The sequence below is a fragment of the Abramis brama genome, assembly GCF_963993115.1.
Source record: "Abramis brama genome assembly, chromosome: 4".
Classification (NCBI taxonomy): domain Eukaryota; kingdom Metazoa; phylum Chordata; class Actinopteri; order Cypriniformes; family Leuciscidae; genus Abramis; species Abramis brama.
This window is the reverse complement of record NC_139966.1, coordinates 4,847,681-4,867,685: the sequence shown is the minus strand read 5'-3', so window position 1 is coordinate 4,867,685 and position 20,005 is coordinate 4,847,681.

Sequence of the window (20,005 nt, the reverse complement as noted above, 5' to 3'; positions counted from 1 at the left end):
AATCGTGATTTTTTCTGAAAAACAAAACAAAAATTGTGATATTATTGCCATATCGCCCACCCCAGGTGTAAAAAAGTGCCAAAAAATTTGTTATTATTGATCATTATATCACACTACAATTAAACATAATGAAACATTCATTTGAATTGAAATTGTTTTATTAGCTTAGCTAATATTATTTATTAGCTTTTTCTAGAGATTGCAGTCATGCATGACATGGTGAAAAATGACTTGAAATAATACTGAAAATAGGTTAAGATGAATGTTCTGCCTTGCGGTCTGCGGCCTGCCTTGAAGCCTCGGCTCCTGTAATGAGAGCAGAAATTACTGCACTAGTCTCAACATACAACAAAGACACTAACTACAAAAGAAAACACAAATAATGAACATTTAAAATCAACAAATAACACAAAGGATGATGTTCAAGATTTGGTACCAACACAGGGTGTATGTAGTACAAAACTATTCTTCTAACAATACTTTCAAAAGCAAAACAGACATAAACATACCAAAACATTCATAAACAAATAAACAGAAAAATATATATAAACTACAAATCACACAATTTGAAAGACTAGTTGGAGAAACAACCCAGCGATCACGAGAAGGCGCGCTGGAGAGCAGGCGTCACACAAGACGCATAAATCGAGCGCACGTGTTGATGAGGAATGTTATTGCCGGGAAGAATCCGGACGTACAAACAGCAGGAATCCGAGTGTATAAAGCAGCAGCGTCAAACAGCGTTGCCCCGCAGGTGTCACTGACCAGTCTATTCCTCCTAAAATAAGCATAAAACATATACTTGAAATCTAAAAAGGGAGCGCCACACAATAGTGATGGTTTTACGTACCTTCATTTCATAAGTCGCCCGTCCACGTCACGCGCACACAAAACACCATGAGGAATGCCAAAGGAGAGTAACAACTGCCAACAGCCCACAGTTGCGTTTTATCCTCTAGCTCAACGCATCACCAGACGCGGGACCGCGCAAGAGAAACGCCAGAGGAGAGTAGCAGCTGCCAACAGCCCACAGCCACGATTTATCCTCAAAGCTAAAACGGAAGAATTGTTTACATGACATCACGCATCTCTGTTTAACTAGTCAGCCAAACACATACCTCCAAGCGAGAACGGATGAGGAACCAGGAGGGGCGATGCCCGGGCAATGACGCACCACGCAGACGACACCCACACGTAAACAGTGACTCGAAACCTTTTTTATAGGGTCCCGCATCGTTATGATTAACCTAATGCGTTCGGGCGTGAGTTCAATTAGACGCAGCAGTACGTCCTACTACAATCGCATACTGTTTGTTCTAACAGAATCCCTTTAGTTGTTATTGATATACAAGGCAATTGATTAATCTGTGTGAGAATGCTCCATTCAGATTAGTATACAGCGCTGTTTAGCCAATTTGCCAATGCCAATCGCTGTATTGCTAATAGTGGTTTCGAGTATCGATATATCTACCCTATCCAATGAACACAAGAATGTGCAGTACTCTCAGGCTGTTTCTCAATCTGCATTCTTGTCTGTACTCGTGTTCTTCTGGACTTGTGAAACTTCATCAGTCGCTGCCCAAGTACTGTTCCAATTCAAAGTTTACATCCAGTCAAGTACATTTCAAATCCCCGGATGTGTTCTTAATCCGCCCCTTTTATCGAGGATGCATCGAGAGGAGACTTGTGAGGACTTGAGACAGCCAGATATCCCAGAATGCATATCGCACCTACCAGCAAATTTCAATAGCGGAGGAGAAAACCCAGATAATTTATTTAAAAATACTACTGTTATTGTGTCACGAAATGAAGTTTTAAGATTTTTAAAGGCAAGAACGTAGTTGTTTAAAGCTCAAATCTGTGGTTTATTGATAAAGAGTGCGCCTATTTGAAAATTTGAGAGATCCAGTCGATCACTGGGTGCTCAGCGCATGCACATGTAACCCATTGGAAAAGCCTGACCTCAGCCAGTCCTTCTGACATTTGCTGCTGGCTCTGATATCTATTTAGTGGTTAAACATATGAGACATAATTTGTCTATCTAACTGGTGATCTTTGGTCTCATAAATCTCAATGAAATTCCTGGGCAAATCATTTTGGATGAGGTGCAAAGTGCAAGGCGTTTCATTACTTTATATATTTAGGCGATTTAACTTTACATTGCTAAAATAGTGTAAAAGACAATTTGACACCGAGTTCTAAAGTTAAAAATATATCCTCATTAATTATGGCACCTATTGATTATTTAAAGGGGTCATATAATGCCATTTTTGTACAAGCTAATATGATTCTTCTGGGTCTAAATTAAAAGTTTGTAATATACTTTAATTAAAAATTCTCATTATTATTGTAAGAAAACACTCAATTTTACCTGGTCAAAACCAGCTCTGTTTTCAGCACGCTGTTTAAGTGCATGTGTCTTTAAATGATAATGAGCTTTGCTCACCCCGCCCCTCTGTTCTGTGGGGCGTTTTGACAACACATGTGGAGTGTTGCCTTGACAACAGTTAAGGGTATATTTTGAAGAATGCCAGCGGAAGTCTCTGAGGACACATCTGTGCAACCGTATCGGACCCGGAACAAGATCACGCCCCAAAGAAGTTCGACAATTAAGGCTCGAACAGGACGTTTCTGAATGGTTGGTTAATGGTTGTCACTTTGATCTATCTTTGTGTGTATTGGCAGGGTAGAGTAGTGAGATACGAACGCTATGCGTTTACTGATGTATACGTTAGTTCATTGACAGATTGATGTTACAGATAATGTCAAGTCAAGATTATTTATTTAGCGCTTATCACAATACAGATTGTATCAAAGCAGCTTCACAGTATTAAATTTAAATAATACATGAATGTTTGTTTCTAGTGGAAAATGTCCACGTTTGGTAATGCTGATCAATAGTATTGTTGATTGATTAATTAAATTAAATATCCCCAACTGAGCAAGCCAAAGGCAACAGTGGCAAGGAACCGAAAAAAACTCCATCAGGTGACCTAATGGAGAAAAAAAAAAAAAACTTGGGAGAACCCAGGCTCAGTCGGGGGCCAGTTCTCCTCTGGCGTTTATGAAGTAGAGGCCGGATTTAACTGTAAGATTAAAAATATTATATAAATGCCTGGCTGAAGAGATGCGTCTTTAGTCTAGTTTTAAACTGGGAGAGCGAGTCTGAGCAACGAACAGTATCAGGAAGGCTATTCCAGAGTTTTGGAGCTAAATGTGAAAATGATCTCCCTCCTTTGGTTGATCTGGATATCCTAGGTATGACCAAAAGCCTTGAATTTAGTGATCTTAAAGAGCGCGATGGATTATAGGGCGATAGAAGATCCGTTAAATAGACTGGAGCTAGGCCGTTTAGGGCTTTATAGGTAACCAATGTAGTGATGATAAAATTGGTGTTATATGGTCGAATTTTCTTGATCTAGTAAGAACTCTAGCGGCTGCATTTTGGACTAACTGTAGCTTGTTTATTGAGGATGCAGGACAACCGGCTAATAACGCATTACAGTAATCTAGTCTCGAGGTCATGAACGCATGAACTAACTTTTCTGCATCAGAAACAGATAGCATATTACGTAGCTTAGCAATGTTTCTAAGGTGGAAAAAGGCTGTTTTTGTAACATATGAAATATGATTTTCAAAAGACAGGTTACAATCTAATATAACACCCAGGTCTTTTACTGTAGAGGATAAAGTAACAGGACATCCCACTATGTTAAAGTTGTATTGTAAGAGGTTTTGTGGGCGGTTTTTTGAACCGATAAGTATTACCTCTGTCTTGTCTGGATTTAATAAAAGAAAATTGCGCGTCATCCAATCTTTTATATCTTTAACACACTCTGTCAATTTGGATAATTTAGCGTTTTCATCCGGCCGTGATGAAATATAGATTTGAGTGTCATCAGCATAACAATGGAAACTAATTCCATGTTTCCTTATAATATTTCCAAGTGGTATCATATATATTGAGAATAACAGAGGGCCCAACACAGATCCTTGCGGCACTCCATAGTTTACTGGAGTTATGATCGATTTTTCTCCATTTAAATAGACAAAATGGTATCGGTCAGATAGGTATGATCTGAACCAGCTTAATGCTTGTCCTTGAACACCAGTATAATTTTGTAGTCGATCTAAGAGTATTGTGTGATCTATAGTATCGAACGCAGCACTAAGATCAAGTAAAACTAATATTGAGATACAGCCTTGGTCAGAAGCTTTTTTTTTTTTTTTCTCCATTAGGTCACCTGATGGAGTTTTTCGGTTCCTTGCCACTGTTGCCTTTGGCTTGCTCAGTTGGGGATACTTAATTTAATTTAATTAATCAATCAACAATACTATTGATCAGCATTAACAAACGTGGATGTTTTACACTAGAAACAAACAATGATGTACTATTTTATCTAATACTGTGAAGCTGCTTTGATGCAATCTGTATTGTGAAAAGCGCTATATAAATAAAGTTGACTTGACTTGACTTGTTAAACCACGTCACGAATCCCGAACCGGTCGTGGGTTCGAATCCTGTGTGGAACATGCCCAGACTGAAGAGGTATTGTGGCCTTAAGTGGTGGAAAAGTTATTTTAGTTCCACAAATGATGTGTGTCTGAGAAACTCATTTGTTAAGAAGTAAGTTAAGAAGTAAGAATACTTTGGTTATTAATATCAAGAAGATCACTGTTTTTCAGAGGGAACAACTCACATTTGTTTAAGTTTAATTTTAACCCTGAGACTAATGAAAAGTTACTTAAACAATCAATCACACTTTTAATTTCTAATGAATCTCGAACAAATATTGTTGTATCATCTGCTAATTGACAGCATTTTATTTCTCTTTTCTAAAATCCTGATGTCGTTAAAATAAAAAAAATGTATATAAAGAGTCATTGTCTGAGCTACAAGTAAAAACAAAAAAGGTGATATTAGGCATCCCTGCCTTATGCCTCTTTCTAAAAGAAATCTGGGGGTAGTGCCATTTGCAAGTTTTACTGAGCTATTACACCCATTATATATCGTACAAATGGCCCTTTTAAAGAAATTACCAAAGCCAAAAAAATCTAAAGTCTCAAACATAAAATTGTGGTTAACAGTGTTGAATGCTTTATAAAAATCTACAAAAAATATAAAACTTTCACTATCTATATACTCATTATAATCAATTAAATCTAGGACCAAAATGGGAAATACGTACCTCAGCTCACTTTTTTGCAGCGCCACAAATATGTACCACCCGGTACGTATTGCAACAGTTTTGAAACACAAACGTCCACTGGGGTCACTAAAGATTGACTTTATTTTATTTTTTTTTACAAAGAAGAAACAGCACTGCATTGAATACATTAACAAAAAAATATATAAAAATAAAAAGATAAAACAATAATAATAAAACAATTAATTAAACATTTAAACAATCAATAAAAAGTTGAAAGCACAGCTAAAGAGTGACATTGTTTATTCTTACGGCAGTTCGTGACGTCACGAAATATAAACTATTGATTCGTGGTCTTGAACACAAATTTCCCATTTTTTGTGTCACTCAGCACGACTTTCGATCTAATGTAGCTATTTCAATAGGAAGTAGGCTATATTTTGTGTCTGCACCACGTTTTTCTTTTTGCCACTCGGGAACATTGTCAAATCGTTGTTTGTAAAACCATCAGTTTTAATTGTTTCTCCTTCGATTGTGAGAACGGGGATTAGTTTTGGATAGTAATTTAATTAAAATAAATTTAATAAATTTAATTTAATTAATTAGTGGACGCCATTACCCGTGATCCTAATCATCCCTTGCTATGGAGACGTAGCCAGTCCGCTTTGCGATTGGGTGATTTCTTTAGTGATTTCATTTCTCATTGCGCTCTGTCCAGGTAAGTTACGAGGTTCATGATAAGTAATGATCACGTTTTGACTTAACATGTGCTTGCAACTCTGCTGCTGTTGCTGTATTATCAGTCAGTGGTTAGATCAGCGTAGCAGACAATAAACGGAACAAGGGATGTCGAGTATGGGACAAATCAATTAGGCCCAATATATGGACGTCCTGGCTAATAGGTGACACGTAACAGTTGGCATTGGCAGGTGGCTAGGTTAGCCAGTAGTACTAACCCCCTTTATTAACAACCTAGTTTTAATGAATTCTAACGTTATAATTGTGCCTCTTGTTACTTCATCTCATGTTCCCCAAAAAAAATGTTGTATTAAGGTTTTAATGTAATTTTTTACTTCATTTTAGAGATGCCAGGAAGTTCAAAGAAAATGTGCCCAGGGTGCAACACTCTACTAAGTGTTGCATACAAGGCTTGCCCAGTTTGGAAACAACTGCAGCCATATAAAACAAAAGTTGCAGCGAAGAGATGCAACTTTCAAAATAAAAAAAATTAATGGAAGGAGTCAGTCAAGAAAAACAACAACAGGACAGTTGTTCTCAATAGCAGCCATGTGTTGGTAAGGTTAGGTCAAAGTTCAGGATTCTAATAGGAATTTATGAAGTCAAGTCAATTAACACTGTAAAATTTAACAGTCAATAGCCATGTTTCCATGTAATTGTCAAGCGAACTTTTGAAATGTTTCGAAAAAGTATAAAATATCAATCAGGTGTGTTTCTATCAACTGGGTTGGAGGGAATTAATTAAGATCCCGCGAGGGGATCCTCCCACACTGAAGCTGTCCCTAACCCGCCCCGTTTCTCACCAGCTTTGGGCTGCAAACAACCCACCTCTTAGGAGATGGGACCTCGGCACTATGGGGGCTGTAACTGGAGAAAGACTCAGACTTTATGTCAGAACTTGGGCAAAGCTGTTACCATGTTCCATTAATCCGTCTATCATTCGTTCAGTTGTTTTTTTTTTTTTTTTTATATTGTCAAACGTTATATATATATATATATATATAACGTTAAATATAGGAAACGTTTATAAATGTTTTAACATTTAACAATCCTCAGGAATTTCACAGATTATATGTACATATTTGTATTAAAGTGTACTGTCAGAGCACCCTAGTAATATTGATAATAATAATAATAAAAAATGAATCGAATGGGTGTCTGGGACATGTGTGAATCCTTTACCTTTTTGAATTAAAACACAATAATAATAATCATTGAAAGCTTAAATTAAATGCTTAATTCAATGCTTATAACACTTGGGTTGTCAGAGTCTTGTGTTTGAGCAAAATGTCTGTAATAGTTATACTGATAATAAAACATAAATAAAATAAAACAAACTGGATCAATGCATATGGTTCCCACTCCTCTCGAGAGAAGAGGAGAGAAAAGCATCAGGCTTTAAAGATTCCCCATTGTTTGGCTCCCTCTACTGGGCATATCACACATGGATTTATTACAGGTGCTGTAAATGTAGCATACATTTATAAACGTTAAAACATTTAACAATCCTTAACGATTTCACATATTATATGTGCATGATTGTATAAAACGATACTTTAGGCACACCAAAGTTGAAATGAGCTGGATCAATGCATTTGTCTCCACTTTTTTCTGTTATTTTGTTTTTATGTCGATGTTAATGTTGTAATCATAAATCTATACTTTTATTACCGAGTGATGGATAAATAGTCTCTGGAAATGAAAGTGAACTGTGAAGGTAAAACATGGCTAAAGGCTAAATTATTAAAATACATACAATTTGTTGGGTTAAAATTTGTATTTAAAAAAAAAAATGCTTATAGCATTTTAAACCTTGTTTTAAATAATAATCCTATGTGTATTTTTAAGGTTATGATATTAACAGTGCTATAAGAATAATATCAGCGCTATAACATGCGATTTCATTGCATAACTTAAAATATGACACCTCATATAGTAGAAACGCTATGTGAATGGCAGTAAATGACTGAAATCTGACATAAAATATTATTTTTTAATGTAATGTAAAAATTTTAAAAATCGGGACTTTTATTATGTATACAAACCCGCGATCAACCTTGAACCTGCGCATCATTAGCATCGGCAAGCACCTGCCAGCACATGGGATCTATTCTGCACCCTTTACCATCCCCTCAGAGACGAAAAGTTTCAAAAATGGACATGTGAGTGTTTATATATGTTTAATCTGTGACGTGTAATAGTGTGTGTGTCAAACCATGGCATTTTGGCGTTTTTTCTTGGAGTTTTTCAGTGAGGATGTTGAACCATTTGAAGTAGCATGTGCAGAGAACACACGCGGCTTTGTGACTGAATTCCAAAAATTCCAGACGGTGTCAGAGTTTTTAAGCGCAGATTCCCCACGGATCCCCGTCTTTGCCACCGTTTTGGAAAAAGCGCGCAAGGCGGTGACGTATTCTTACGATTTTGACGGGGTGGTCATCCATTTAGAAGACGTGAGCTGCCTGAAAGCTGGGCTCCACTACCTCTTCGTGGGACAAGTTGACCCATCGAAGGTGGTCAACCATTGGCATACACTAAAAAAGCACCTGGACTTGACCGCCTACACCGTGGAGGGCGTCATGTCCATCCGCAGGTCGATGGGCAGCATCTTGGCCTATGTTGACGGCGGCTACTTTCTCAATATCAGTTGCGTGCCGGTCGACCCGAACAACACCGCCCCCATGTTCCGGAGCGATCTTATGGCGAAGGCGCACGGCACTGGCATGATCAACGCCGTATACAAAAACTTCACTGCCCGGATGAAGGGCCTGCCGCCGCGCGACTTGGCCAGAGCCAGCGTCATGAAGAATGACCTCAGCAACCTGACGAGGATGACGCGGTTCCTGCTGGACCTCTTCATGAGCTTGGTCAGAGACGTGAACGTCGACGTGGACATGGGCCTTTACCTGACCCTGACCAAGTTCGGGCAGAGGGACAGAGGGTGGTTCGACCTGAGGAGGCTGGTCGACACGCGGGGAGATGCCGACATCTCATACCACATGGCGGTCAACGTACACCCCTCTAGCGACGCGTCCATCAACCTCCTGTGGTCACGCTGTGGGCTGCAGGAGGTGGTGGGTCAGCGGGGGACCCTGTTCCCCTCTTATTCCATGACAGAGACGGCGAACTTTCAGAGTAACCTTGACCACCTGCCCATGGACGTTGACCCGAGGCTCATGGGAGTCCTGCGAAGTGAAGACGTCAAGGTCAACTTCCTGCAGCTCTACACCGTGACGCCCCATTGCCACACGCCGGCCGCGGCGAAGCACCCGGTGAGCCGCGTCGTGACCATGTGCGACATGCACAACGAGCGACACCGGTAAGTTGGGCATGCATGCAGAAGAGCATGTGTGTTTATAAAACTTCACCTGTATTACAGAGTAAGGGAGAAAGAGTAATTGTGAACAAATGTGACAGCAAAATATTCGAAAAAAAATGTAACACTAAAAAAAAAAACACACACTAAGAAGAGCATCAAAACGCCTTGTTTAAAGTAACTGTATTATCATCTGTCTCAATGCAGGTACGTGACACACACAGATGACCTCGTGGTGAAGACGGTCACCCAGACGTACGCCAGGTTTGAGGGGGTCTTTCTGGTCGGGCCCCAATTTCATGAGGTGCTTCACCTTCAACAAAATCCTCATGCTTTTGCTTATAAGGTTTTGCATGATCTGGCACCCCATAATCTCTCTGAGCTATTAACCCCATACACACCAGCACTTGATCTCCGCTCCTTGGAAGCTTGCCTTTTAATAGTTCTGCTGACTCGTTTAAAATCCATGGATGATGTGGCATTTTCTTCAGTTGCTCCTAAACGCTGGTATTCCCTGCCAGCTGAGATTGGGCAGCTGAATCCCTTTTGTGTTTTTAAATGGTCCCTTAAAAAAAAAAAAAAAAAAAAAAAAAAACCTATTGGGGACAAATGTGGGCAAAAATAATTTTTATTTAGTTTTTTAAAATACTTCCCTTGATCTGGGTGGTACAAGACTTGGCTACTTTTCCTAAGTTTGCCACCACCTGAACATACACAAAACAAAATGACTCGATTCTACAATGTTAAACGGGAGAAAAAATAACAAAATAAAAACACAAATCCTTAATCTCGCTTTCGTGGACAAAAATGGGCACCCATAGGAATGAATGGGAAAAAACTAATTCAGAGCATTTTTTTTATTGTCAAATAAACATTATTAGTACAATGCATATCTTACACACACACACAAATGAAGGGGTGATCTTGTACAGCGTTCTCAACATGGCACACACACAGCACATTCAATGAGCCTATAACAGAGCTGGGTTTTTTAATTTTTACATTTTTTTATAAAAACTCACACATACAAAAACAAATAATTGAATGAGCCAATGTGAGCTACTGCAAGGTTTGTTGATACTTCTAAACATAATGCTTCTGCAGCATATGCTACCTAAATGATTGATTATATAAAAACCTTGTCATTGTTTTTGTTATGTATATTCTTACCCGTTTGGTACCAATTAGTTTGAGTTATTGGAATTTGAGTTTTTTTGGTTTGAAATAAATGATTTAATACTTTATCTTTTTCTTATATATCATGGTCATATTTATCTAAGCATATTGTGGCATATTTGTATAGCCTCACCTAACACAGATATATATATATTTTTTTAAATTACAATTTTAACTTGTGATAAAGTAAAAAAATTAAGAGCTCAAATTCGTTTTATACAGTGGTTCATAGAGTTCAGCCTATATGTTGCCATTCAGTACTACAGCCATCTCTAGTGGTTATTACTATTATTGTTTTTTTGTTAATTTTTATACCAACATAAGACACCGGGTGCCGCCAAAGTCACTTCATCTTTAGCTTTTACCTCTCTGAACTTACTGGGTTTATTAAAAAAAAATTTAACCAAGTTAAAATATAAAATATAACATAAAAATAAGCATAATTTACATATAAAATATTGTACTTTTAGAGGTAAATACATTCATAAATAACCCAAAAAGTAAGAAATAAAAAACAACACAAATTGATAGTTTTTATTTGATCATAGATAGTGATTTAACATAAAAAAAAAAAAAAAATGTTTTAAAAAAATGGATCCCTTTGTGCCCACATTTGTCCACGAACACGGAATTAAGGGCTGTAATGTGAGTACGGCTTGAGGGTTAAAGGGGTCATGACATGGTAAACCAAATTTGCCTTGATATTTTGGTATATAAGAGGTCTTTGCACCATTAAAACGTCCTGCAAGTTTCATAGCTTAAGACGTCCTCCCCATTACAAACAAATCATTTATTTAATCAAGCTCTAAATACAGCTCGTTCTGGATCCATGGCATATGACCGCCTCCAGCGTAGACAACTACACTTCAAGCGCAAGATAACTAGGCCTCATTTCATCATCGCATCTGTCACGCGCTTCACATGTGTTCAGTCGACGTGCAGCGAGTGGGTCTGTTTACAAGAAGATTGCGATGTCACGACATGCAGATGTGCTGTTCCTGGCTGTGGACAAACTACATGTTTGAATAAAATACGCTGCTGAAAGATCCAGACGTCAGTGGAAGATGGATGCAGTTTATTTTTTGCGGACGTCCCAGTCAAGGCAGTGTTAATTTAAGCGTGTGTTCTCCACATTTCAAGGATGAGTGACAGTTGAGAACAATCAGTATAATGCGGGTATTGCCAGAAAACTTTTGTATAAGATAAGGCCGTGTGGACTATTCTGGGCTACACAACGACGACGCAAACTGTAAGTAATGTAGGCTATTTAAAATGTAAAACTTTTTTAAAACGTTAATTGCAGTTTAATTCATTATGAATAATAGCCGTGTTTTTACTTAGTTTAGCCTTTATTGTTTTCATGACCGTCATGTTCATGCCCCGTAGGCTATTAAAAGATGTAGGCTGTTAAACTGACAAAATAGTTTCACACTTTCTATGTGGACGGGCTGATGCATTCTTCGTTGTGTTGATGGTTCATTTCCTCTGATTCCGACTCAAACATCATTGCAATCGCCATCTCCTCGTACGCATCACCCGTTACTATGGTAACGGTAAACACAGCTCCGCAAAATCCGCACGTTTTGACAAGGGGGCGTTAACAATTGATGCATAGGCACTGACGTTAGCCAATCATAACAGTGGGCGTTAACACTGAACTCTTAAAGGGGAAACACCCCCAAAACAGACTGTTTGAATCAGAGCATGAGAAACAGGGTGGGAGAAGGTCATAAAACACTCAATTTTAAATGTTTTTTGTCCAAAAAACTATAGTAATACTATAATTGCACCTAAGGGAACATAATAAAAGAAAAGAAAAAACAGCAGTTCAGGCAATTCAGCTCGGCCCTGGGAGTCAGCGCTACCCACCCGAACAGCCTTACCAGGATGAGGGGCTTCCTCTGCCTCGGGCCCATAGGCAGCGCCAGCGTCGGGGAGTCTCCTCCTCCTCTCAAGACCTTGACCAATGACGAGGTCCAGAAGGCCAGAGACCTCCGCCTATTCCCGCTGACCGACAGCCTGGCGGCGGGCCATCAGGTCGTCGGGGAGCAGATGGTGAGGATCCTCCTGTGCGACTTGCACCAGCGGGACGCCCCCCTGCCCGGCCAGTCCCTCAAAGGCCCGGCCCTTCCTTTCGGCCGGCTCGTTGACTGCAGGTCCGTCTCAGAGTTCGCCCGTGAGGTAACGGACAGGAGAGCCTTCGGGTACCCCCTCATGTTCGGCCGCGCGGTGAAAATGGTGACCGCGATGACCACTGCCTCGGCCTGGGCCTCGCTCCATACAAATACTTTCCGCACATAAAATACTGGGATGAAAAACGGCACCTCAAGGCCAGGTGGAACAATAAAGATTACGTGGAGCTCCACCAGCCGGCACAGATACCGTCGGTACCGCGAGCACGGGATGCCCTGGCTGGAGCGCTGCGTGGAGCATCTTCCGAGGGGGATGCCAAAGGACAGGGCGATCACCGCCCTGACCTTCCTGAGCTGCATCGGGCTCATACAAAATGGCGATTTCGTTACCTTTAGCACAATGGCAGAGCTCGAGCGCTCCATGCCGGTGTCCCAGCTTCACCTGCAGGATCTGCACATCCTATCACGGCTGCTACTGATCCAGAATCCCACTGTATGGAGGTTTCACAAGAGAATACCATACAAGCTGGTTGTGCCACGAGACGTGCCCAGCACACCCGCCCGTCCGCATCCGCCACCCCAGGAGGAGAGAGTGGAACCCCTGGAAGTGCAGGAGGAAGAGGATCAGGTCGAGGATCAGCTCGTGGAGAGGATCGAACCCACCTCGTTTCCGGTGAGCACAAACAGCAGGTGGACAAATCTGGAGGTCAGCCTCATTGACCTCAGCCCTGACCAGAGCCACTCCGCCGCCTACAACAGCTATGTAAAGTGCTGCGCTGAAACCTCTGTCTCTGTCCGAACCTTTGTTTCGTTTAAGAGAAAAAGGCAGCGCCTGATGGCGTAGAGCTGAGAGCCTTTCCACGCAATTTTTTTGCAGACTGTATATACTGTAGTTCTTTGTAAAAGAAAAATTCCTCATAAGCACGTGGTTTTCCTTTTCGTAAAAAGATTATATATATATATATATATATATATATATATATATATATATATATAGTTTTTTTTTTTTATATAATTTGAGTTTGAATTTGGCCGACCTCAGGGGGTTAACATTGACGTTGTAACAACATAGTTGTTAATTATCTCTGTGTCAGTGACCGATGCAACTTTAATCTAAAAATGTTCGATGTCTAACGGGGCCTACTCTGTGTAAATGACTCAGCGTTTATGTCCGTTTTAATGACCGACGTGATTTCTGGCCCAACTTTATATTTGGTGGCCTTAACTGCTATGTACTGACACAAATTAAAACGACACAAACCAAAAAAAACAAAAAAAAAAACAACAACAAGTAAAATGTACTAATTTTCTTCATATTGTATTGGCAAACACTTTTTTCAGGTATTAACAGGGTTCAAGAACTTCATGCCAACTACGTTTTTTATTGCAATATATAATAATAATAATAATAATAATCCAAACAATAACAATATGGTTTCAGCACTTTGTGGTTGAACCCCTGATTACAGATGTAATTGGGTGACTATACGGGCACTTTTATGTTCTTTGGTCATATTTCTTTTTAAATACATACAGTTTTGGACAAATTACTCTTTCTTTGTCAAACTAACAATAAAAACCACCACCAAAAAAAAAAAAACTATTACCTTTCTATTAAGATTTTTTCATACATTTCAACCTCCTTATAGGTGTCAAAATCACTGTTTTCTCAACAAAAAAAAAAAGGTACGTATGCAATATCATCGCAACAAATCATTAATATCTACGTCGCGACTAGACGTTTAGGCCACCATAATATAAAGTGTGTACAGTTTTATTTGGGATGTTTAATATCTAATTGAATCTCTTTAATTAGAGTATAGTTCTTTCTAGTTTTTGTTGAATTTTATGTTTTGTATCGTATCTTTTGTCTCAAAGGTTTGTTGTCCACTGCCTGCTGTGCAAGGAGCCGCAGGACGACATAGGTGAGCATCTGGCCAGGGGGTGTCTGCGTGACGGCACACCCGCTGAAAGGGCTGCTGAGGTGGATAAAGCCCAGGCTTCCGCCAGAGACTGGGCACGTAAATCTAGGGTTTGGGATTTCAACCATCTGTGTGGGCTACTGCCGGACAGAGGATGCCAGCTGGCGATGGTGAAGGAACTTCTTCGCCTGGGCTTCATCGTCAGGAACCAGCCGGACCTCAGTGAAGAAACTCCTCCTTCATCTGCCGGTCCTTCCACCTCCACCGCTGCTGATGGAGTTGTCGGCGCAAAAAGTAAGTGCAGCAAAGCATCGTTTGCAGTGCGACTTTATCGTGTCAAAATAAAGTTTGGTAATAGCAACGTTATCATCGGCATGCACCTGTCTTGTCTCACGTAATCTTAAGGGTGGCGTCTAAAGTATCCTGTCCGTTTTGTCCCGTTTCATCCAAACAGACGTTCTATTGGGTCTGCGTCTCTTTCGAAATTTAAGACTATTTTACGGGTGGCCAAAGACGACGTGGAGAGAATACGTGGGGGCCTGCAGTTGGGCCGCGGCATTTCTAGAAGAGATAAGACACTGTACAGATATTACTGCGAGGCGGTCCTGGTCTATGATCTTATGCAGGTCCCCATGGCTGTGCAAAACCTATCGGTAAGTCCATCCATTTTGACCAGTTTACACTTTCACAAATTCACTCATACTCTCGCTCACACACACACGCCTACTCACTCACTCAGGTTTGTTTTGCTATCCAAGTGAGGACATTCCATGGGCGTAATGGTTTTTATACTGTACAAAGTGTTTATTGCCTTACACTGCACCTACTCTAAACCGTCGTAATGGCCGTGTCATTATGCAAATTTGTGTCCTCATAAATCACGAAAACAAACACACACACACACACACACACACACACGCTCGCTCATGCAAAAACTCACTCACTCACTCACTCACCCAGCCAAACAACCACTCACTCACTCACTCACCCACTCCTTTTAAATGACACCTTCGATGTTTTCCAGGATGTGGATTGGGTGGGCCGTGTCATCCACGGAAGCAGAGTGGTCCTCCGCAGTCAGCAGAAAGCCGCTGGCAATTTGAAGATAGCATTGACCCAGGACGAGGAAGCTGTAAGTTTCAGTATGACATAAACAGTAGATTGCTTACTACACCATTTTTACATTTAGGTATGTACTGTTAGGTTTAAATCGCTCCGACACATTTCCCCATTCTTGGGTCACTTCTGCAAAGCTCTACCAACCGACTTTCATCTTGGCACAGCAGTTCACTTAACATATTCTAAATGCACCAAATCTACCAAAACAATTGATTCATGTTTCAAATCAACTCAATTCTTCCAGAACACTAGCAAAGTTTTTATTTTTTTTTATTTTTTTTTTATCCAACAAACACACTTTATCAATCATAAAGCACAGACCTTAAAAGCACATCATATATTTCATTACAACATCACTGTGGAAATGTAGCAAATGTAATGTTTCGTTCAATTTTGCTAAATGTTTTTGTTTTGAACACGAGTTAAACAGTTTTGACAGCAGTGTGTACGCCTGTGCAGCTTGGCCTGTGTGGAACATAAAGTTTTGATGTCTAAGTGCAAAAATAATTCACGTAAATCGAAATATGTCGTCATCTAATGCACTTTGTGCCATAGCAATGATAAATGGTCCACAGTTTAGCCCACACAGGTTTCTGCTGTGCTCACTGTGGATAGTTTTGACAAAGTGACCTTGAGAAATGTGTGACCTAGCGATTAGGAGAAAGAAAAAAAAAAGTGTAATAACCCGTATGACCCTTTTTTCATAGATGTTGCAGACCTACTTTGTGAGGATCAGGCACGAGAGTCTCCGACCACTGGAAGGCTCCAACCGGCTGTTCGTCTCCGGGTCCGGTCAGGCCGTGCACAGCGTCTCCCAGGACATGTACAACTTTCACGCCATGTAAATACCTGCACAGACACTTCCACGCGCACATGTGTGATTACATACTCTCGGTTGCATCTTGTCAGTCACAGTCATTTCACGATTAACATTTCCTTTTATATTGTATTTTTACAGGTACAAACTGGAGACGTGGACGAGCATAGACGTGCGGAGGGCCGTCGCAGTGGCGGCAAAGCAGCTCACCACACGGCAGCGGCGCATCGTCGACGCCAACCTGGGCCGTTGCGATGGTGAGGTCCACATCGAGGACCTGGTGGACGCGGCCGAGCTGCTGCACTCCTTGGCCGTGTACGTCTCTTCGTTTACCTAGGACATAGCACAAACCATTTGTCCAGCGGATTAGCAACTTGTACACGTTTATCAATGCAACAGTGTAAACGTCTCGGGTTACGTATGTAACCCTTGTTCCCTGAGAAAGGGAACGAGACACTGCGTCGGTGACGACACTAGGGGAAACGCCCTTCAGCGTAGCGCGTCTGAATTTATGAATGAAACTCAGTCCAATTCTATTGGCGTTGCGTGATGACGTAGTGTGTGACGGCATATACGGATGTGTACAAAAGCACGCCGGCACACAGAAAAGTCAGCTTTGCTATGAAGCAAGTCGCTCCAGGCGGGGTGAGGCGTGGCGAACCGACGCAGTGTCTCGTTCCCTTTCTCAGGGAACAAGGGTTACATACGTAACCCGAGACGTTCCCTTTCGAGGGAACTCGAACTGCGTCGGTGATGACACTAGGGGAACGAGATACCCACTATGCCACAACAAAAACCCCGCCTGTCCCAGTGTGAAACTGTCTTCAGACACAACTAGGACAAGAGCACTCGTGTGCCGGGTGTAGAGGGAAGGTCCAGACTGTAGAATCTCATGATTGTGTGCGGAGTGGCCCAGCCAGCCGCCTCACATATGTCATGGATAGGAGTCCCTGAAAGGAGGGCTTTGGAGGACGCCATGCCTCTAGTAGAGTGAGCCCTCACGGCCATAGGTGAAGGCAGATTGCGCACCTGATAGGCCAGGGAAATAGTCTGAACGATCCAGTTGCTGATGGTTTGCTTAGAGGCGGGAAGCCCTTTCTTGGGGGACCCGAAACACATTTTGTGTATTTGTGTCACACTGAAACAAAGAAAAAAATAATACATTGTTTTTTATTAATAGTAATAATAGCCTAAGTCAAACCTGTATTTACTTGATCAGAAATACAGCTTTCTATTAAGAAAAGGGTGTTTTTTAGGCAAAAATAGGCTGTAGTTTTAAAGTATATTTGGATACCCAAATCTATTTCAAGTTTGTTCCACCTGTATATTTTATATTGATATATTTGAACTAAGTTCCATTTTTTATTTATGTATTACTACTAGTGTTAACAGATGTAAGGTACAAATAAAAATAACTAAATTTATTCAATGATAGTGTCACAGGTCGGGATGGGCCAAGCCGGACTGCGCCCACCCCTGAACCAGGACCACCCTGAGGAACGTGTCAGAGACGAGACAGAATTCAAGGAATAACAGTTCTTTTTATTAAAGTTAAAAGTAATTTGAATAACCTAAACTAAAATCTTCCTTTCCTCTTCTTCCCCGGGATCGAGGCAATGCAGCAGTCTCCGGGGCCCACTCCCACGCCGGTGCAAGGTTCGCAATGGCCTGTGATGGATCGATGGATTTCCACAGATGAGTATGCGGTCGGGGCTGTTCCTCTTCCCACACTGATGCAGGGTTCACAGGAACCTACGACGGACAGGTGAGTTTCCACCAGTGAGTAGATGGTCAGGGCTCTTCCTCTTCTCACACCGAGGCAGAGTTCACAGGGACCGACGACGGACAGGTGAGTTTCCACAGGTGAGTATACAGTCGGGGCTGGTCCTCTTCCCACACTGATGCAGGGTTCACAGAGACCTACGACGGCCAGGTGAGTTTTCACAGGTGAGTAGACAGTTGGGGCCCTTCCTCTTCTCACACCGGTGCAAGGTTCGCAGTGGCCTGTGAGGGGCAAGTGAGTCTTCACAGGTGGGTCGGTGGCCAAACGGGATACGGTTGTCTCACGTGTGCTGCAGGAAGATGGACACTTCACACTAGACAGGTGGACTATGGGGCTGCAGCAGACTCAAGTCAACAGGCTGAGCGGAGCTTCTCTAGGACAGACAGTTAGGACAGACAGAGTCAGCTTCAACAGCAGTATATAGGCCTCACGTGTGTTGCCGGGAACAGATGACTTCACACCATGCAGATGGGCCGGGGGCTATAGCAGACTCAAAGGCGCAGGCCGAGCGGAGCTTCTCCTGGACAGACAGAATCAACTTCAACAGCAATATACAACTCTCACGTGTGTTGCAGGGGACAGCTAACTTCACACCATGCGGATGGACTCGGGGGCTATAGCAGACTCAAGGCGCAGGCCGAGCAGAGCTGCTCTAAGACAGACAGAATCAACTTCACAACAGTATACAGTTCTCACGTGTGTTGCCGGGAACAGATAACTTCACACCATACAGATGGGCCGGGGGCTATAGCAGACTCAAAGGCGCAGGCCAAGCGGAGCTTCTCCTGGACGGACAGAATCAACTTCGACAGCAGTATACAGTTCTCACGTGTGTTGCAGGGGACAGATAACTTCACACCATGCAGATGGACTTGGGGCCGTAGCAGACTCAAAGTCGCAGGCTGAGCGGAGCTTCTCTAGAACAGACAGAATCAACTTCAACAGCAGTATACAGTTCTCATATGTATTGCGGGAGACAGATAACTTCACACCGTGCAGGTGGGCTTAGGGCTGCAGCAGACTCAAAAATCAACAGGCTGAGTGGAGCTTCTACGAAGACAAACAGAATCAATTTCAACAGCAGTATACAATTCTCACGTGTGTTGCAGGGGACAGATAACTTCACACCGTGCAGGTGGGCTTAGGGCTGCGGCAGACTCCAAGTCAACAGGCTGAGCGGAGCTTCTTCTAAGACAGTCAGAACCACTACTTCAAAACAGAGAGGTTAGTTTGACTTACAGATGCTGTTCCTTCTAGTCCTCAACAGATGGAACCGATCGACATTATTAAGCTCCAGTTACTGACAGTAGACCAGCATGTCACTCCAAACATGCAACGTGAGGGGGGAAACGTCAATTTAGGCACTGCAATCCACTTCAAATAAGTGCAGATAAGGCCAGCACTCACCCAGGGGTCTCTGTGCCACAAGCAACGAGCTTCGATGTTGGGAAAGAGATATTTCAGGATTTTCCTCCACAGACATAGACAGGATTCACATCACCGTTCCAACACGGGGGAAGAGGGTAAGAGATCGAACATGAATCAGTATAATTCACTCAGTGACGTTTAGATAGCACAATCAAAGCACTCCAATCCACCTCAAATTCAGTGTTGAAACATGCAGGTATGAGATACGATGGTCGATTACTTATCTCTCTCCCTTCCAGGCAAACGGTGTGTTTTCACAACTCTTCCACACTCCTCGAGTCCCCTCCAACAACACTTTCCCTTTGCACACCCCAATTCTTCTCTGCAACACTCAAATAGAACGACTTCTCACGGGAGAGAACCACGCAACAGTCTCTCTTCACTGGCTTTTTATATCCTTCTCAATGCCCACATGGCTTCGTCATGG